The sequence below is a fragment of the Rhodnius prolixus genome, unplaced genomic scaffold (assembly GCF_049639745.1).
Source record: "Rhodnius prolixus isolate KJV_2025 unplaced genomic scaffold, Rpr scaffold_1, whole genome shotgun sequence".
NCBI lineage: Eukaryota > Metazoa > Arthropoda > Insecta > Hemiptera > Reduviidae > Rhodnius > Rhodnius prolixus.
In genome coordinates this window covers 50,701,107-50,723,724 of record NW_027411581.1, presented here as the reverse complement: position 1 = coordinate 50,723,724, position 22,618 = coordinate 50,701,107, and the positions used below count along the sequence as shown (strand labels likewise).

The following is a 22,618-nucleotide window of genomic DNA, read 5'->3' as shown; positions in this document are numbered from 1 at the left end:
GGGGCTGTTTGTTATTTTTGGATATCATTTACATCTCGTGCTATTTGTGTAATTTATCCAATGCACTCATAAACTGCTGAATCTAGAAATCGAAAGTAAAACGTAATGGCATTTCACTTTGAAACCTCGAGCGGAAGTTCAAAAATTTAAGTTGTAAAGGAAAAGGGAAGTTTAAAATTAAAGACTGAAAAGCATTTGCTATTCATAATTTAAGTAAAACAGTAAAATATAAATTGCGGGTGATGGTGTGGTGGTTATGAATCGTGGATTCGCAAGCAGGAGATCCCCATTTCAAGTACTAAGTGTAGCTATTTTTATTTGTTAGACAAAATGTGAACAGTAAAGAACACCCCGAAGTTGGGCGTTAATTTCCCCCTGAAAAAATAAATTACTTTATTAGAAAAAAAAAATGTAGTTTTTAGACTCAGTTTTAAAATTTGCGAAAATATCTGAGATAAAAAAACCATTTACCTACAAATTTATTTAACTGAAGAATCAAAACATTTGTACATTTCATAGTATGTACCACACCAGTCTGATTGTGATAGTTTTAGTCCTAGTCTGTAAATAAATTATTAGAGAAGATATCGCGTGATTTTTTCTTCAATAGATTGTGCTTATCAATCGATTGTAAGAGATGTTCTATAATTAACACAATTTATTTTGTAATATTAGTCATTTGTGTGTCAGCAACAATATAGACTATTCTTTTCTATACAATTTATTTATAAACAGTTTTTTATTTTAATGATATATTAGAATTCTCTTAATAACTAATCGTACATGATTTATCTAAAAGCAAAATCTTATCGAAGATTTGTAAATCCATGATTTAAGCAGAGTTAGGTTATATTTTTTAAAAAGAGTTTTTTATATGAATGTATAGTTAGTTATAATACTTTCACAATTACAAGGAATTTGCTACTATAGGTATTGAATGTGCTGTGAGACCACCAGACATTGTTCACCCGTTAGAAATAACGCTACCAAAAGGGTTCTTATTGTTTTAAAAAAAGCAGTCAAATTTTATCAATTATAATGGCATAATCTTACTCACTATTATCTAATAACTACAGTAAATCTTATTTAAAACAAAATTATCGATCTAAACTCAGCTGATAATCCGAAATGTGTTATTTCACAAAAGCGTTTTGATGAGCAGCTTCGCCTTAATGTTTCATTTTAATTTAATAACAGAATGTGCAAGAAAAGAGTGCTACAGCAGTTTGCATAGCTAATATAACATCATTATTTGTTAGATTAATCGTTATAAGAGGGAGGGAACAGTTATTATTTTTTCCATTCATCTTAAGTATATTATAATGTAACTTGTGGAAATCTATTTTACTGTAACTTCTATTGTACGATATTAAAAGTCGTTTAAGAGGAACCTTGAAAATGATATTCGTTTAGTACTTAATCTCATTAGATTTTAGGAAAAATTTGACTTCCACTTAGCAAAGTGTGTAAGTTAATATAATAAACATCTTAAAGTCAGATAGCAGAGACAAAGTAGCAGACTTTTTTCACATACCTAGTGAGCCAATATCTGAAAATGGATGAAAAACTCAAAACCGGTCAGAATGAAACCCCAGACACAATCACGTCTTTATTTATATAGTTTCCACTAAACATTATTCCAGATAATTTATTAATTTTGCCCTTCAATTTATAAAAATATGAAATAGAATCCAAGAAGTGTTTTCACATTAGAACTTAATAAATAATGTTTTACAAAAATTTCTTAATATTAATTTTTAAAATTTTATTATTTTCTCAATGTCTCCCAAATTGCTGCAAATAAATAAATGAATTGTTTGCAGTATTTTATTAATAAAAGAGGATGGTTAAGAAATTGGAGGTAATCAAAATATTTAAATTATAATGTAAAGCTAAACATTTTTGTTGGTTTAAATTTACACATTTTCAACAATATTAAAACTTGGTTATGCATTAATAATGCCTTTTCTTAAAAATGATTTTGCTTTGTTAATTATTTTGTGATGGAAAACAATTATTGTAACTAGTGTTAATGTTCGTTTCTCTTCTTCTTGAATGGCAAGTGAGCACCACTTTTTTTACTAATTTTAAACATTAATGCAAGAAATAAGTTTATCTCAGGTTATTTTTAATTTCATTATCTCACCGTTTAAATATTAAAACTGTACTTCAGTTCGTTTACTGCAGATCTAAATTAATATATTCATCAATCCAGGGATGCAGGCTGGTAGTAAGCAACTAAGGAATACATCCCAAGGGAACATTACTAGGACACATTCTTCTCTCCCAAATTCAGCTATAGACTACCTCACCAACTAATGCAGATACAACTAACATGCCAACATATAAACAAACCTGATGTCGAAGAAGAGTATTTAACCTGATAAGATAAGTAACATAGTGTTAACTAGGGATCCAACTACTCTTTTTTACACCTTGCGGAGAAGGATATCCCAAGGGTAGTGATTTCAATCTTTTTATATTTTCTTGACACATTTCGGACCTTCCAATTCATCTTAACACAACATTCTTAGCTTAACGTACGATACATTCATTCTTTTTCTTCTCCTAACCGTACAACAATATTTAAAAAATTCTGAACTAATGATTTTAAAAATGAATGCCTGAATATAAAATTTCATTTTAAATGTACTTCTCCTCCAGATGTACGATCTAAATCAGACTGCATTTCTTTTCGCCAACACTGTCAAATACTTTTTATTGACTAACGACAAATATTGAATCCGCACTCAAACGACAGTACTAAAGAAACCTTATTCTTGCTACCAAAATACTTGACTATAAGTTCAAAACCAACACTGACTAACAAAGTACGGATACTAACAATTTACTTGACCGGCTTGAACTGACGGCTTACAAATATGAAGGTCATTCAAGATTAAGACTGCTGTCTCCAACCATGTCAGATAAAAATAGATACGATTCGTACCCACCCTAACTTAATACTAAATAAGGAATTAGTATCATGAAGCTGTATAAAAATTGCTTCATCTACTCATCATCTTTTATTTTTTTGACAGCTACCATTCGACATATAAGGCGTCGCTGGGTACAGATTTCCATGGTGATAGAAGGTCATTACTTAAATATTATTTTTAGAAATTCACTAATGGGTGATGACTTCTAATAGCCTTTTTGTTTGTCATTCATAGTAGTTGCAAGGCATTTGTCAAGCAGTTGTAACTTACAAATGAATAAAATAATATGTATATGAAAAAACAATATTTAAAATTAACCTATTCACTTACTTTAATTATATTTTTGGCGGAAACTGTAGATGGTTAGTAGGCTCAAGATTACACCTGAAACAATTCAAAAGTAAATATTAATTGACTAAAGTCAAATTTCCAGATTAAATATAAAAATTTGATTGTTCTTACTGAAGTGCAATTAAGTTGCTATGTTTGTAATCAGCGAAACTCATACAGAAGAGTAGAGCATGGCCTTTTTTTACTAGCGTGACAATTTGGAATACATAAAATTAAAATTTGACCATCTAAACAGCTTATACCTTATTGTAAACGGTAGTAATGCGAATATAACAATCCATTATATCTTAGTAACAAATAATAATACTAAGAATCCCTACCCTACTAAGAATTTAGAGGCACTTTCAGTTGTTGCAATAACTTGTAAACTGCACCATGGAAGTACTTTTAAAGACAGATAAGGTTCAAACTTCACTTCCTAAAATTTCAGATTTCCTATGGAAACGAGTGTATCCATTTCACGATTTATAAGATTAGGTTCACTTTGAATGATACTAGAACTGTATACTTACACCAAAGAATATTTAATATTTCCTGAAATATTTTTTTTAACTTGCAAATGAGATAGGGAATTACCTCAATTTACCTTTATTAGTTGCTTAACTGATGGTCGACTGTCTTTTCTTAACATAGTAAAAATAATAATAACGGAGAGGATTAGCTGAGTGGTTAGCGAATTGGATTCCAACGCGGAGATCACAGGTTCGAATCCAGCTGCTGGCCCTTTCTCTTCCTACGAGCTTCTTACAGCTCACTGTACGGTGATGGGCTTGTTGTCTGTAACGACAGAACATTGTCCGGAGGACAGCAGTGCACTGTAACAAATTTTCTCATGATGAAGCATCCGGTCGTATGTTACCATAATCTTATAAATCTAGAAGAAACGTTCTAGATTCAAATTCTTCACCAATCATTTTTCCGCTAACACATTCTCTGATCTCTGCTTGGCAGAGGACTCATATCGCGAACTGCTGATTCAGCGCAATCCATCAGGATAGTAGATGTCTGCCCTAGAGGCTTACATCGCCCCAAACTTAGCCAATAGGTATCCCAGACTGGAAATCCAACTCACAAAACCAGTCTTGGCACTTGCAAAATTAAACTTTGTGACACCATCACAGACAAATTGAATATCAAAAAATTTCCATAACATTGTTGATTTTATAAGTAACAATGCTCTTGGCAAATTTAATTTTCATGGTGTCAAACGATAACTTGAATAAAAAAGTCCACCATTTTTGTAGCCCCAGTATCCATAGAGCGGCGGCTCCTTTCCCCATCTCCTCAACAATAACACCAACAAGGTAGTTTAATATTCATGATTTATCTTCTAGTTGCCAGCCAGACAGCACGCTAGGATGGGGAATTAATTGTGGAAATTATATTCATTTTCCCGTTTCTCGTTTTAGTGTGTGTTGTATAAGTTTTCATTTTTTTATTCTTTTTTTATTTTTCACTGCTTTTGTGTCTTTGTGTATTCCAAAAAAAAAGTTTTCCTTATAGTTTTCCATGACAACTCTCTGACGCCATTCTTGCCTCTAGTAGACTTTTTCTCACGTTGTCAGTGTTTGCATAAGTGCGCTAAACGTACACGCTTGCTTGGGCTTTCTCGTTAATTTTTATTTTAATTTTCTTTTTTCTTTCTATGTTTTCTCTCTCTGGAAACTGGTTTCCGCATGGAATACAAAAGTTATAAATAGACGAGGAATAAAAAGATGGTTGTTTCAAATTTAAGAGATAAACTGGGTTAAAACAAATATTCAGCATTGTAGTAATTTCCGGTTTAAAACAACGAAATTTGATGATATTTTTTGTTTTTATGATTTATTTATTTATTTTACTTTATTAGCCTATTTTCAACTACAACAAATGTTGCATCAAGTATAAATGTGATCATCTGGTTAAGTTCACATGAAAGTCTAGTAACAGCAATCCACCCATTGGTGAAACTCTTTCTCGGTGCATTTGATTTATTAAATAAAATAATTTAATTTGACAAATTTAAATTCATTCAGATTATCAGCTGATTTAAGGATGCTTAGTCCAATTAATTAAATAATTCTTAAATCCAACTTGATGATGCAGGAATCTCACTTCATTCTTTTTACACAGAATATTCACAATATTGGCCAAACTTAACAAAAATAAAAGGAGCAAGCATAATTTAACAATCTTTAAAAACAATTAATGACCAGACTGAAAATATGAAATAATTATCCAACAATCAGAGCTAATATACCTCTTTGAAAATAGAATAGAACAAATGGGCTGAGCACAGAATACTTTGATAAATTGATGAATTATCTGGAATGTTCTTTAAGTTGCCCCGATTCTTTGTTGTGTACTTTATAGTTGGCCAATCTTTTTTTTATACATATATATAGTTAACAGTCAATTGTGATTCGTTCTAATGTTTTGCCATTGCTCTAATCCTCCATTAGTTGAGTTTTATTATATATTTAACACAAACGTATACCTTAACAAAAACTTACAGTTTAAAATGTTAAGTATAAGGGTTGATTAAACGCCAAAAGGTACACAAATCAGCGAGTACCCAACATTTCATTAATACCTCATTAATATTTAAGTAATTCTACTGCATTAATTTTCATTAATAAGTTATTTTTTAGATTTTATTAGATATCACAGACCCTTATGCTGGCCATTTTCGTCTACAAAATATATGTTCAAGTAGCACTGTAGATTGACTGTAATATCTAGTTATTTATAATAATCAAACTATTAATTACAGGTTAAAAAGAAAAACGTTATAAAAAATAAAATAAAAATATGAGGCTAAAAAATTCAAAACCTTGTTTAAAAAAATGCTTACACCAACAAACATCAATGATTTTGTTTATTTTATTTATTTATTTTTATTTCTTAAATAAAAATCGTCGGTTTAAGTTCATTCTTTGATTAAAGTAATTGTTATTTTATGAAGTAGTCAAACGTTTATAATAATAGGTAATAATTATCTGGCTTTATCGCAAATAATATAGTTTTCTTCAATTACATTCTCCATCTAGGTGTTCTTCCCACAATGTTGTATATATGTAATATAAAGTAAATAAGATATGCATATATTTAGGACAGCTAATTATTCCAGTATTTTACTATAAGTAAAATTAGGGGGACTAAATTAAATTACAATAGAGAAATGAATAATTATTGTTTAATAATCTACTTGTTATTAACTGTGTGTTAATTGTGCTCACGAATATTTCGGTAAGACGAATTCAAGACAGTAGCCTACTCTAACTTTGTCTTTTTCTACTTTAACATGCATGTACGTATATGTGATTTATCATAATTATAACAAAAAAATAATATAAATGAAGTGGCCAGCATAAGGGTCTGTGACATCTAATAAAATCTAAAAAATAACTTATTAATGAAAATTAATGCAGTAGAATTACTTAAATATTAATGAGGTATTAATGAAATGTTGGGTACTCGCTGATTTGTGTACCTTTTGGCGTTTAATCAACCCTTATACTTAACATTTTAAACTGTAAGTTTTTGTTAAGGAGATTTTTGTACCTTTTGGATAGATTTTCCTTTTTGTCTATTTTACAAAGTTATATATCTGCTTTACAGATTTTTTTAAAATTTGGAATAAGCAATTCTATCATTATAACCTGATAAGGTGTTAACTGCCACTGGAGAGATCTTTTTAAAAAATGATTGTAGTTGCGGCTCCCAAACCATCCTCAATAACAATTTTTTTGAGAAAGCGTTTTGAATAACATAGGAAGGTATTTGTACGTAAATAGCAAAATTAAACTGCGATTTCAGTACTTCCTTTTAAGAGGAGTAAGAAAAATAAACTAGGATTGCAGCACTTCTCCCTAAAAGGCAAAGAGGCAAAGATTTTTTAATCGAACAATTCATTGATTTAAATCGGTTCACTTATTGATAATTTAAACGATTGCAGTACTTCCTCTTAGTAGGAGCAAGAGAATCAGCAACGTAGAGGAGCTTTAACCACTTATTCGAGCTGAATTTTATCAAAATCGGACTATGCGTTATAGAAATATTGGTAATAATAGTTTTAAAAAGGGCCTTATTTGGGTGGGGCAAACTCCCCTCCTTATGAGGCACGGTGCCGAGACTTTTAAAGTGCAAATCTGTAAAAAATTTCGATTCGAATGACACTTCATTCATAAAAATCGGTTCACGTGTCGATAATTTGAAACGATTGCTATACTTCCCCTTAACAAGTGTAAGAGCTGATCGCCGCTTTAATGTTACGTAGGGGAGCCCTAACCCTATCATCCTAACAAATTTTATCAAAATCGGGCCAAGATTTACAGAGTAATTAGTAATAATAATTTTGGAGGGGGCCTTACATAAAGGGGGCTAACTCCTCTCCCTTTCCATGTACAGCGTCGGGACCCCCAAAAGGCACATCTACATAAAATATTGAATCGAATGACACCTCATTCATGAAAATCGGTTCACGCGTTTTGGCGCTACGTTGTTTACAAAAAAGGTAACAACAAGAACAACAACAAGAAGAAGAAGAAGAACAAGAACAAGAACATTTTTTGAAAAAGCCGTTTTTACTCATTTTCGGCAACTTTTTTCTCGAAACCTATTAGATCTGGGTGGTTGCAAAAAAATTACAGTTATAAAGGAGGGTTTGGAGTAAGATTTAAAGAAAATTTGGGAATTTTATCTTTTATAGAAAAAGAGAAAAAAATTGTCAAAGTTGGGTGTTTTTCAACGTTACGCTTTTTCGTGCAGTTTTTGATGGTCAACCCTTATACAACTGTCCTACCGGACAGTTTTAATGAAAAATCTAATTTAAAAATGTTCTACTTCGTCTGAGTTTTGTTACCATTACACCAGCCTGAAGGAGTAAAAGCAAGTGATAAGTTGGAGATATTTTAAACCATTTCTATACAGGTAAGTTTCTAGCTTTAGCATTTGGAGAACCCAGGAAGAAATTAGTTACATTTTTTTCTTTTTTAAAAAGACCCAATAATTCTACATACATTAAATTATTCACTGTTTCCATACAGTAGCGTAACTGCAATTATATTTAATAAGCTAACTAATTATGTTTACATTTCATAAAAAGTCAATATTAAACTTGTAAATGTTTAAGACGTTATACAATATCAATTGCATAAAGATCAATTATTATTGATTGCAAATTTCAATGTGAGAATAATCTAGGGCAGCGAGAAGTTTTTAGCTCACTCAGAGTTTGCGTTGTTTTAAAGGGTATCAAGAATTCTCAAACCCAGTTAACCCATTATATGCCAAAAACAAAGCAGTTTTTCACACTATAATAGTTTAGTTTTCACCCAAAACACATCTGAAATTGAAATTAAATATGGAAGAGAATAGTAATTGACTACCACAGAACGCCCTGTCAACCATGAATGAACCAAATAACTATTCATCTAATAGTAGTAATACTGTTAGCAATAACTGCAATCACAATAACAGAGAGGATCCCAGTGCAGGCGAAGCTAATGAAGGATCACAGGCTCCTGTGGGCCACCTCTAAACTTTATCCAGGTTCCTAAACAGGAAAAGAATAATGATAATGCAGGCAGCTATGCAGGGTGAACAAGTAAGTATTGTCCATAGGCCTACTGTGTGTAGTAAATCTGAAGAGGAGTTCAATGACGTGCTGGTCAACTTCATATTTCCCACTGTTCTTGAGTGACGTCACTTTAATAATTTTTTTCTAAAATCATTACTTTTTTCCAATAAAAATGTTATTACTCAGAAAGTTTTAGTCCGAATTCGATTCTGATAACACGGTTAGAAAGACAGATAAATTTTCTAAAAATTGATACCATTTCGAAGCATAAGTTATTCTCCAAACAGCCTCAATCTTCCTCCGGATGCTGGAAAAATAAAAGTAATCGAAATTTTTAAGAAAACTCATTAGGCTCTTATGTGATCATTATTCGACCTAGGTGCTGGCACTTTTTATAAAAGTTTTCTTGTCTAATGGGCTTTCTAACGGTATATCATTTTCCAGGATTCCTTTTATCTTCGTATGAAAAAATACGTTTGTTTTGCAAGAAAACGTGTTCACGAGCACTCAACAGTGTTAGTTATCAAGTTGTTTAATTCATTGAAAACTCTTTTAAATGGACCAGTAGTCAATTTTAAAGTATGCTGTCTTAATAAGGAATTTTAAGACAGCCTACTTTAACAAAATAAAAGAGCTGAAGAAATGTTTTCTGACCTTTAGAAGTCAATGCCTTAAAATGGAGCGAAATTTATGGAAGATGTTTATATCTGATAGGAGACCACCTTTAAACTCTCTCCTGTAATTCCATCTACCAAGATAAAGTCTTTGGGAAGAGAAATTTGTAGTAAGAGCTTTTGGCTCATAGCATAGGAGCAAAATGTCTGTATTCATTTTACATAAGGTAGAGCAGAAAGGGAGCTAATTTCTAGTCAGAATTATGCTGAGCATTTAAGCTAGAAGTTGAATTAAGTGAGAAGCTCTTGTAAGTTTTCTTCCACATTGCAATGATTTCGTGAACGACAAACTAAATTCTTCTAGCAATACAAATTGTTTAGCTATATTGTCACTTAAAAGAAACGTTTCATACGAGTACATCAGCTAAACTTACAAACACATTTTAAAATGTCGTTAAAAGATTATCGAATTTTGTGAAGGAAAACAACAATTTAAATATGATTTCCTGTACAGTTATATAATTAAGCGTAGTAATAGTTTCATTCTGATAATATCAGAGATAACGGTAAATGGAATGAAGTTGACAACCTGACCTGTTTCTCAACTCTATACTGTACTATCTTTGTACTTTGAGACCTGGTAGACAGAACTAAGTCTCTCTTCTGGTTTAAACTTGTTTCAAATTGCCTGAGGGGGTTAAACAGCAATATATTGTTCATGTTTACACGGATATGAGTGTGGTTTCACTGAGAACGTGCACATCAGTTATCGTCTATTTGAACAATATACCACATTAAGGGCAAATAGAAGTGAGTAGAAACACATACAAACATAAAACCGCTAGACTATACTGTTTCCTAGACCTACATTATGTAATTGTGCATGAATTAGAAAGTTTATGAAATTTTTGTGTTTTTGAATATTATTTGAAGAGGCGAGAGTTGCCATTATCTTCCAGTTAAAATAGTTAACCATTTATATCATGGAGAATACACATCTTTTTTTAGAAAAGAAAAAAATTACTATTCTTAATAATTAATGCTTGAATGGTGGGTAAGAAGAGGAATGCTGTGGAGATTTCAGTGAACAGATATCTAAACTTCCTGGATTCCAACTAAACATCTACTGAGTGACAACCAAATTTCTTTCCTCACATCATAGTTACATTCTCAATGTTACATCGAGCAACAGTCTAATTTCATACTTGTTGCTAGGTAAGTTGTTTAATAATTGTATTTTAGTTCTAGAGTAAAAGAGATCATTTCAACTTTTAAGGTGATGCCTTCTCGTCCACAATCTTGAACTTCAAAATTTGATTTTGTTTTATTTGATTTGTTTATGCATAGACATTTTACTATATAATTAAGGAGAAACGGGTTTGTAATAAAAGTATTTCCCTTCTGATATGATATTCAATATGAATGTCGCACACAGATTATTCATTTTAAACAGATTTTTTCCCACAAATCACTTTGGTTCTCCTTTTCACTGAAAACGTGCACATCAGTTATCGTCTATTTGAACATTATACCTCATTAAGGGCAAACAGAAGTGAGTAGAAACACATACAATCATAAAACCGCTAGACTATACTTTTGGATAGAAATGTCGGTAATGGTTTGCCTACATTCTTTTCTATTGATTACTTCTTTAAAACATTCTTAGAAATCCACAGCTGGAGAAAAAGAAAGATAGCCTTATTTCCATCCAGTCAGTTGGCAATTCAATCTGCACCACCACTCTCATAGTATTTTTCTGATATCTTCATCATAGTGGATTTTTATTATGATTCTGAGTTCGATTGCAAACCTAATTTTGAGTGCAGTCTTTTTCCCATAATATAATAATATCCTTTATTCAAAGCGAAGCTTTGCGTGTTAAAATAACTTCTCGGTAATTTTGGATTAATAATGTCTTGGGATAATTTTTGACAGAAGTTTCAAATTTCCAATGATATTTTGGTAAATAAATTTTTACTTTTATTTATTATTTAGTTTGTACTTCGTATCTTGGAACAAATACATTATTTGCTAATTTTCTCTTGCTAGAAAGCTTCTCACAACTCTTGTCTGGTGATGGACAGTGTTGTTTGGGATAAGGGATACTTCCAGAGGCCGGAGGTGCAATGAAAAAAGTAAACTACTTCGATAGAACTCTTTAAGACCAAAAATACCAAGCTGTGGGATTATTTTATAAATGTTTTACAGCTTAAAAAGAAATCAGACATCACATAAAAGCAGCTTAAAAAAGCACTTGAAAAAATGCAAATTTTCTTAACAATCAACCTGGAATACTATCTTGTTACAATTGGGCGGCACGCCTGAAAAAGAAAATTTAAATAAATCAAATCAATAACCTTTGTAAAGGGAAAAAGATAAAAAGTAAATCCTATTACCGTGGAAACACTTCCAAAGAGGATGTAATGGAGAAAGTTCCATCAATGTGCTGCTACATAGTTAACAGTAAGGTGAACAAACCTAAGGCATTGCTTCGTTGAAATCAATACATATTGACTTTTTCATGATTCTTAACGTTTGACCTACTTTGAGTTGAATGTAAACCACTTTTTAACCGTTTCCATTGATGACGGCATAAAAAGAGATTGGTACTATTTATCATTTTATTTTCTCATCATTTCATTTTAGCATCATCATATACATATACCCACTTTTCTGAGAAGTCCTTTTCATAGTATTTAACTTTTTAACTTTATTTGAAAATTAAATTGTCGTTTTAGTTCAATGATGGAAAGAAATAGTTGATATTTTTATGCTATGAGTAATTGTAATCATCAACACTTTCAATGAAATATTTGTCCAAAAGAAGAAGTTAAAACAAAAATTGTTTATTTTAGATTTAAGTCTTTGCTAATCTTGGTTGTTCAAATAAATCAGATGAATAAATTTCAGAGGACTAAAAAAATTATTGCCACTTGCAGATATTAAACTATTCCTCTAAATGCCTATTGAAAATACTATTATTTTAAAATTAAACCCGCTAATTGAAATTTTCTTACTTCCAGCTCTTGAAGAGTGATTTTCAGCAAATATCAGATGGATGAGTTTGCAAAGCTCATAAATCGCAATTGAATTTAAGGTAACCCGCGAGGTAAAGAATGTAGTAAAAAAAAAAGAAAAGAAAAAAAATGGGATGCCAAATTGAACTCCAATATTAGAGATGAAATCGAGAGAGAAAGTAGTCGATGAAGTAGTGAGGAAAGAAGATGGTGCGAAGAGGGAAGCAAAAGATGTGACAAAGTCGATACAAAGAGGAAATTCGTAACAATGTCGGAACAAAAAGTAATTCGAAATGAAAAGTAAAAATCCCTATGTTCAAATCAACATTAAGTTACCTGAAAAATAAGTAACATAAAAAGGGGTTTATTTGGAAAATTAAATAATAAGTGGTTTCATTATTTGAAATTTAATAAATTAAATAAATAAATACATTTAATAAATTTCTCGTTCAAATATCGGTATGCAGAACTGAAGAATATTTTATAATTTATAGTGAGAAACGATTTATATTATTTACAGATGAGAATGCGGTTAAAATATTCTTTTTAGAGTTTAAATTGTGGTTTCTATTTAATAGTCAAAATAACCTTTCGATGTGTCTACTTTAGAAAAATTAAGAAAGGACTACCTCTACATGTATTATGAACTAAATCATAGAAAAGTATGCAAGTTTACAACACTTCTTGTTTCTTAACCTCAGTTAGAATTTGAAGGAAAATTAGTACTTTCCTGGCAAGTATTTAGGAATGAATACTGAAAAAAACTTGTTTGTAATCGTACGGTCTTTTTTTACATCCCTAGATGCACACAATTTGTAATCGTTTAGGTAAAATATAAGTTGTCTGTGAGAAGTGTTGAAAATAAAAATCCACATGTCTTTAGACTTCCTTTGGGAAATGGAGAAGTCCTGATAAATGGTTTGGAAGCTGAGGTATTATTTAAAAATTTGATTTGAATAAGAAATAAATACTATTTTGCTACAACTGATAAATAATTGACTTGTTTTGTAATAAATTTAGTGAAGATTTTTTTTTCCTCAAATACTTTCATTCGCTATTTTTAACTACTAGATTAAATAAAATGAATCACCTCTTTTTGCTCTCAATTGGAAAGTTTTCAATGTTCCATTAATCACACCTACAAATATAAATATTTACTTAACAGATTGTTAAATAATAAATACAATATCTTACTGTAATACTTAAAAACAAACAAAAAAATTAAGGTTGACAAATAATAAAGGTACTTAATGTGTGATGCTTATTTTTATTTAAAAATTACAAAACTCTAGAAATGCTTTAATAAATTGGCAGATTCGGTTAACAGAAATTCAGTGAGTCAATAAGGAATATATAAATGGACTTTTATTAATAATATAAATTAAATTTCTATTCCATCAAATTCTAAAAGCGCTGGAGAATTAAAGTAGTCATTAGGAATCACCTCTCAGGCAAGAGTCGTGAAATTAATTAACTAAGATTAAACACTTGAAGGGAACATGTAGTCGCCGTGCAGAACATGCACAGATGCTATGTTTCTGAATTGGAGAGCCAGATGTGCAATCCCTGTTTTCTACATTAAATTATGTATTACAAAGATTATTTCTCTACATTTTATTGTTAACAAAGATCTAATTATAATTGTAAAAATTTTATCCTTAATTGAAACTTAAATGTTGAATATGTTTCAAAATGTCAAAGAAGTTTATCTATCATGTTTCGGAACTTTTTCAAAAATAAGCTTGCAGATAAAGTCTTCGACGTTTTCCAGCATTGAGGATTCAATTAAATATTCAAGAAAATCGTGTGTTTTCTTTTTGTAAATAGATTTTATTGGCTATTAACACAGTAAATAAAAACATTATTAAGAAAGACCGCAGTCAAAAAAGCATTTCCATCAAAATTCTTTAGTGCCGAATTTTATACTAACGCTACTTTCTGCTTTTTCTATACTGAGGAAAATTAAAACCATAAGTCAGCGCTTAAAGAAACGTTATTCTTCTTTCCAGTCGAAAAGATGAGGGCGAACGTTAAACAGAGTTCAGAGTTGTGATTAATCAGAGTTTTAAACATGGTCAGCTGTACTTTCTTATCCTGCTGATAAGATTGGCGAGAACGAAGTATTAAAGTTTGTCCTTCTTTAGCTACTCACTACTTGTCCCCTCATGCGGAGGCTTTACGCTCTTTAACTCTAATCTAATTTAAGTTTTCTCCTTTAACTAGTCTCCTACCGAGCTGTCTTACTGCTTGTTAGAGATTTTTCTTTCTATTACACGTTATATGCACAAATATATAATAAAAGTACTGATAAGGGGAGAAGATATATACTTGCTACAATCTGAACTTTCAAAAAAAGTAATTTTAGTAATTTTTTTATACTTAGTGATGATTGTATATTTCCACTAAAATTACTTTAGTTGTAACATATCTGAAAAGGCAAATCAAAGCATCGGTTACGAGCATGGAATCGTGAAAGATACTCATTTCAAGACCTCCATGCAAGTTTTAAATTTTTGTTAGAAAAAATGAAACATCATCTCTTCTCGTCCATCTTCTCGTAGCATAACTAACATTCCTTAAACAGTATATTTTTTAAACTAAGGGTTCTTCACAGGCTAGTAACGTGAAACAGTTTGTTGTTTTCTACAAAAACGTTCCTTACAAATCGTCCTACTGGTTTAGAACATTATCTTATTTATATTAGGTGCAGTGTTATAAATATTTTTTTTTTAATTTATTTGTTGAGTTGCACCAGCTTCTAGATACGCCATAAGTAACTATGACAATAACTGACCACTACAAACTCACTAATTGAGGGGAGAAGTTACCCAGCGGTAACTCTTCCTCAGGCATCTCCAGGATTAACCAATCTCTTCAGAAGTGTGAAAATCGTGAGGCCACTGGCGTTTTAATCGCCTAGAAATATGATCTGGAAGGTGATGAGATGATAAATGGCGGACAAGAGGATTGGAATGAGAGTGCAAGTTCTGATGAAAATGTTGGAAATATGAGCGCGGCTTTTTTTTTACTTCTTTTTGAACAGAATAATGCCTCCAAAATTTCTCTGCATTCAACATTAGGAATTGATTATAATTAACCGCATGAGCAGTCCAAATAAATATGCAAGTTATTACACGATGATAAGACATATTGATATGCAATTAATTTGATAACGATCGAATTATCTAAAAATTGCACAAAGCTCTTCAATGGTCCTTGGCCTGAAAATGGTGCTGATGATTGAATCATTGCAAAGATTGAAACAAACGTGGCGTCAGTTAGTAGATACAATTTAACTGACATAGATAGATAAATAAACTATATTATTAGATGTGTACAATTTAATTACAAACATGAAGATCAATATACAATTAATTGCATTACCACCTTCATTACGCTTAGGATGGGAAAAAGGATAAAAAAAAACGTACCAATTTAACTGCCATTGCAGTAACTACGTTCGTGGCAACCCGGCGAAGAATTCTTAGACTTCTACACGTTAGATTGGTGAAGGTTCAGTGGTGCATTGAAACAAACTAAGAATCCATAAATTAACAAAGCTTCATTTGTTTATAAACTGGTCGAATTCCAAGTTAAATAGTGATGAACGTTTGGATTAATAAAATTTTTCCTTATTTCGAAGATCGTTACAGTCTGTATTGCACCAAAAGAACTAACTAGCGCTCGCCCATTCCTATTTCCACTCAGGTTGAAATTACTAGCTGAAGTTCTACCAGGGGCGGCTTAACCTATAGTGCAGGGTGTGCAATGCACACGGGCGCCGCCGGCTAAGAGCATCGTCTTGGACCATCATGGTACAACAATGATATGACAGAAGCGGCCAGTCAGCGCGGTGGCGGCAGTTATCAAACGCGATAACTTAGTTAATAGTTATAGCCACGGGGGGGGGGGGTCAGGCCTAGGGGGCGCCAGGGTTTCATTGCACACGAGCTAGAGCCGCCCCTGAGTTCTACGAAGAGGTAATGGTCGTTTTGAATAGGGTCTACTTGTAAAGATTTGCTTCTTTGTGTGAGAAGTTCGAGTAGGGTGGACAGTATAGGACCGTCTGTTTTGAAGAAGGTGACGTAGTGAAATAAAAAAGTATTTCTTTCTCAATACATATCGTCATTTTTACTGGATGCAATTCTTTTTCACTACTGCTTAGTGCTTCATCTAACGTTAGGAATTCAGAAATAGGTTAAATATTATACGGAATAAAGTCAATTTAGAATAATAATTTAAAATAATTTTGGTTTGATAAAAATGTCAATTAAATTAATTTTATTGGTAATATTAGTGTTTATTTTTCTCCCTTCTTTTGCTAATTTTAAGGATTTTTCAACCAATTACATTTAGCTAAGATGGTCTCAAAATAGCCAAGAAAAGAAAAAGAGCGAAAGAATATGATTAATAAGTGTAATTTAGTTGATAATGTACTTTGTGCTTTGTAGGAAAGAACGACATGCTTTAAAATTAAGAAGTACAGGCTTGCAGTGGATACTGCACACAGCTGGAAAGGAAGACTAGATTAAAGGGATCCCATTTATCCCTGCCTTAGTGATGAAGTAGAGACGATCATCACGTGATCATCATGCGACCTTACCCTCTTCCTCTCTCCTTACATACTACTGCCCTCGCTATCCACAAATTAGAAGTTGTCGTGATCTTGTACAAATAAGAGCAAGCATGACTCCATTCTCTTGCTGCCATTCTTTCGATGTCACCGTTATCAAACTATTATTTAGACTCCATATAATTAACTACGTTCTGACTTATCGGTTTATCTCTATCGTTAGAAGAGGTGGCACACCAAACATTTTAGATTCTTTCAATCAAACTTTTATATAAGAAATTATCGTTTGTGCTAAAAATTTATAATCCTTTAAATAAATTTTAGCGAATGGTACATATTTAGAATGAGAAAATTAGTTTGGGCCACAATCTTATCCTCTCCCGCTACAAATTAGTCTTTAAGGAATTTTTTAATTTTTTATTTGGACGTTGAAGCAGCAATATTGAGATTACTTCTTCTTTTTACAATCTTCCAACGATCTCTTTAACCTGAACAGTACATAGCGTTTGGTCTACCCGCAAGTCATGACTCTTAGGGGGAAGTGGACTAGCCTCTTCTTCAGGGAGCGTCCCTGCGGGTATCCCAGTCTAACAACACTTCAACACTCACACTGACACCCCTAACACTCACACACTACACTTAGGACCTGCAGAGGTAGTTGATGTGTGCAGCTTCTTGGGTTTAGCGAACCCACAGGTAAACTCGAGCTCCTCACCACACACACACACTCACTTACATCTTAACATTCACACTATTCGAACGACTACACACACTGCACGAACAAGGACACGCACTCGTCGAGAGTCAGAGTATAAATATCTCTCCATCGCGTGCCGTGGCGTGGTTTAGATGCTAGGGTGGAAAAAAGGTTCCTTGGCATTGAGGGAAACGTCGACCTACTTCAGGGAATCGGCAAGGGAATACCATCTCATGCGAGTTTCTTGGTTCAAGAAGGGGGCCATGGGGACACGGGTCAGTAGCTGGTACCGAAACGTTGTCTGCCGTGGCGCCTGATTATTTCGAAGTGCAATGGTCAACCTGGACAGTGACCGGGTCCAGCTGAGGGTCCGAGAAGGCGTGCTTCGATGAATTACATATGTTTATCAAGATGGATAATCATATTAATTCTACAGGGCCTAGCCCATCAATTTCCGATACCCAAAACCCTAAACCCTATACCAAACAATCGAACTCAAAACCCATCTACCAATCCTTTGCCCTAACCCCCATCCCAAAAAACTATCTTTTCAGGACCAGTACTACTCAATAGAAACTTCAACATCTGGGATGCAGGTTACATGTTACATTGCAACCCTTTTGCCCTTCTTCCCCGCCAAGGAAGAAAGCCAAGGGCAGCTACCAAAAAGATAAGGAAATTTTTTAATTCGTTGATTTTTAAGCAGATAACCGGGGAAGATTGTTTCGTTCTCAAGAAGAAAGAAGGCTCATTTTCAAACAAATGTTGATATTATTATGGACTGAAGGAACTCAAGAATTTGCTCCCTAAGCTTTCATACTTCAATATTACATTCTTTCTATTTTTCTTCTTTAATTCAATTACTTTCCCATGCTCTGTTTACCCATATACGCCGCAATTGCATGCCTTTCGCTGGCCTAATATGAGGCAGACATTTCTTCCCACTTCCAAGAGTTTACCTGCCAATGACATATATAAACATGCTCGTTCCTTTTCTTAGTTATCAAGCGATCCTCTTCTGATATGTCAAATTGTCGGTCCGAAATTCTCTGTCCCACATCCTCCTTTTCTCAGTCCTCTTCCGACCATCTGCTCCTCTATCTCATCCTCCCATCTTCAACCTGGTTTTCCTCATCTGCTGTTTATTGCAGGATACCACTTTCTCACAATTTCTGTACATTTTTTCTAAATATGCTATACATAACGTATAAAAATCTTAGCTATGTTACTTTGCAAAATTTCAAAACCGAAATAAATATTTTAGAACATTACAGTAGAGTGTAATAAATTGATTTAAAATGATCCTAAAATTCTGAAAAGGAGAGTGGAACTTATTACGTTATAAATCGTAAATTAGGATGTTTTAAAAATTTATATGATTTTTATAATTATTTCAAACATGTAAATCCAATAATCTCCGTGGATTTCACTGACTGTATTCCAGTCATACCTATTTTTTATTTCTCTTGCGTATAAATTTTGCATGCGTAACCTTTTTTCATTGCTGTGGCTTTTATTTTGAATTAACAATTATTACATTATCAGCAATAACTTTCTATTGCGTTTCAGCACCTAAAAGTACACTTAATTATTCAGGTGTGGTGAATGAGGACATTTTCTTTTTAATTAAAGAAGAAAGAAATGAGATCTCTAATCAGTTCTTACAGCGGTCCTTAAGAAAGTTGGTAGAAGACGAGTTGTAGTCTCAACAAAGAAATATACAACAGATTCCTGTCTAAAAATCCAGCTTATTATCTTCCTCTAACCATTCTTTTGCTCAAGCCAGGTTTGTTATCCCAACATAAAATCAGATATTAAATTCATTAAATTCTCTTTAACAAAACAGCAGGTCTGGGAAACCTAGAACTATTTCTATTCTACCAGTTCTAATTTCTCTAATTTTCTTTCTTAATTCTTCCTTGCTACATTTTCTAGCAAAGTTTAATTTGGTATAGAATACAACAGGCAAGAAGCAAAAAAGAAATATATTTAATTTACTTTCAGTTTGGAATTAGATATTTATTATGAGCAAATAGTTTTTCTTTTTAATCTAAAATATCATTTGATCTATTGCTTGAACTTGTTCTGTTTTCATTTGTTTATTTTTCTCTTTCAAACCTTTATTGAATCAAAAAATTTGTGTACTTTTTATGAACACTGGATAATGTTTCACCTCTGTAACAAAACTGGCTTAACTGCTATTTCCATTATTTAGCTACGATTATTTTTATTTATTTAGCTATTTTTATTTCCATTTAGCTTGAAATGACAGCATTTATATTAAATTAAAAATCTTAATTGATTTCTTTTCTGTGTTTGTTTTTTTTCTTAAAAAACTGATATCAGGTTATTCTGAGAGCCTGGTTTCAGTTTGAATTAATGTTCTTGCTAAAGAACGTAGGCCAAAAGAAAAGTGCTGCCCGAAATAGGAACCTTTCGGTCTTCAAATTTCCAAAATAAAGTAACATTGGATTTTAAGAATGAGACTTTGATGGAAATGTCTTGACAGTAAAAAGAACTTCGACTGATGGTGAGTATTGGCCAGCTTTCAGATAGTACTTATACCCAAGCTCTGAAGTTAATTTTGGTTACTTCTCCTTCAGTTAAATACATCATTACTTTGCTTCAAAATCCATTTTCTTTCTAATCTCATGTCTTGACTCCTAAATTTTAAAAAGAGAAAACATTTGAAGATGAGTCCTCTCCTTTTCTTACAAGTTCCCCGTTTAGAAGTTTGTTTTGTGACGGTATAAAATCATTTCCAATATCTTTAAATTGCTATAAGCATATAACTGAAGACAAGCTTATATTCGAAAATACTAAGGATTAACAGAATAAAATCCCTGGTTATAATTTATTTATACGTTAAAGTTCTTGCATTGAGATAAATTTATACAACTTCAATAAATTATTATGAAAAAACTGGTCATCAAGAGGCAATGTAACTCTTGTTTCACCGATCTTGAAAACGGACATTTTTCCTTTATCCCATTATTTTTCTTCAAGATAAGCGAACAGGTGGTTTATAGAATTATTGAAAATAACACTTCAATCTTATTAAGAAAAAAAAAAACTGAATTGAAGATGATCAAAGAAAAGTAAAAAAGAAAAGGAGGGATTGAATCATGGGTTTGAAACCGAAAAATATGGGCTTGGTTTTTAGAAACATTAAATTTAAGTATGAGTAAATTTTAAGTGAGTGGATATGTGCGAAATTCACTGGGTCACATTGTGTTTTTCTGAAGTGTTAGAATTTGTTACTAAGGCTTTAATGTGTAAGTGGGAATGTGCTCCTGGAGTCGTTCTAGTCTCCTATCTCATCAACGACTCTTCAGGTCTTTTATCTTTTCTGTGAGTATTGATAAATGTCACTGTTAAGAACACTTTCCTTAATTTTTTTTAGAAAGTTTAGCATGATTGGTTGCCAAATAGAAGTATCAAATGTTAAGCAGTTATTAAAATAAAAATTATAGAAATATGAAAGAAGAAAAGAAAGGAGTTGCGCATTCTAGCGATAAAACAGAGAATAAATGTTGAAGCGTCACATGCGCCGCATTACTGCAACAAATAAAAAATGCAGTAAATTCTAACAGCGAAGGCGAGCTATATGCGCCAGTGAAAGGATGCAGAATGATTGGCAATATTTTTATAAACTTGTAAAACTTGTAAGTCTGTACTAGGGTTTAACAATGGCAATTTATTATTGTACTTCTTGGACTTTTTTTATCGTCTTAAACGCTTCCATCAAACTCAATGAAAACCGTGTCAATACCAGATTCTTTGGTAGAACTTTTCAACTAGTCCAACCCATACTTCAGAAAATATAACTTATTTCTGGAACCGACATTTTTCTCAAAAGACTTTTTTTCAAGAAGAGAGCGAGGAGCATACAAATTGTGAGACAAGTTGGAGTAATATACTGTGACAAGGGGAAAAGTTTTCAGTGTAGAACAGAAATAATGTTCTTACCAATGAAATTTGGTTTTTCTAAGGTGGATCATTGATCGTAGTAACGTACTTCATTGGCCAATTTGAAGAGGTGAAATAACAGTTAGTTTTCTTTAATGAATTTTTAAAGTTTTTCGTATACTTTAATATTTCATTGAAATGTTAACGTTTCTTCGAAACGGATAAACTTGAAGGAATGAGTGCCTTTATAAAATTCTTCGTTTGGATGGTTTATCGCCGACCTTGCTGATGTTTAAATATTTTAAAATATGTATATTTAAATATATAAAATACCAAAAATCCCCAAAGTGTTTTGGATCAATTGGTAAAAAAAAAGTTGAAATGAGTAGCCAGGATCCTCAGCCTTCCAACTGTGCCCAAATCTTGAGAAATTGGTGGTTAGAAACATGAAGCGTGCAGAAAGAAATTCTCTGACGTTTCTTTCGTGTTACCGCCTACACCAAAGAGACAATATCTCTTATTTCTCAGTCAGAAATAGTCGTGAGCTCTTGAGAAGTTGTCTTCGGTTCGAGGATGATAGTGAATGGATTCGTTTCCCTGTTTAAGTGTGCAAATTCAGTTTCAGCACCAGTGTCGATTGTGAAAAAATTTAAATTGTTTCGCGAAATCGGCTATTAACTTCTTCTCAACAGCGCTCGTAACATAAGTTTGATATCTTATAGTTGGAATCGTTTCTCTTACATTTCTACACACCAAAATTGTTCAGATATGGCCCGTTACTAGTTTTATAATTATTTTTTTTTAACTATCCCAAAAATAATTCTTAGAAATCGATTATGTGCATAAGCATATTATTTGTAATAATTTTGATTTGGCAGAAATATGCTTTGTATAAAAATAATATATAAATAAACTGTTATGTTGAGAAGTTGGTGGTATAAAGTTGGAGAGGAGATAA

General features: G+C 32.2%; 1 protein-coding gene and 1 long non-coding RNA gene across 2 annotated transcripts in view; one reads left to right on the top strand and one right to left on the bottom strand.

Moving 5' to 3' along the window:
- Lar (tyrosine-protein phosphatase Lar) overlaps positions 1 to 22,618 on the bottom strand; it is an 855,139-nt gene that overhangs the window by 789,347 nt on the left and 43,174 nt on the right. The window contains exon 2 of the mRNA XM_074118628.1: positions 3,270 to 3,323. The gene's annotated coding sequence lies outside the window, so the exon portion shown is untranslated. The remainder of the gene's footprint in view (positions 1 to 3,269; positions 3,324 to 22,618) is intronic.
- LOC141449489 (uncharacterized) lies at positions 10,110 to 14,049 on the top strand. Its single transcript, XR_012455550.1, has 3 exons — positions 10,110 to 10,274; positions 10,473 to 10,679; positions 12,488 to 14,049. It is a non-coding gene; the product is annotated as an uncharacterized lncRNA (long non-coding RNA).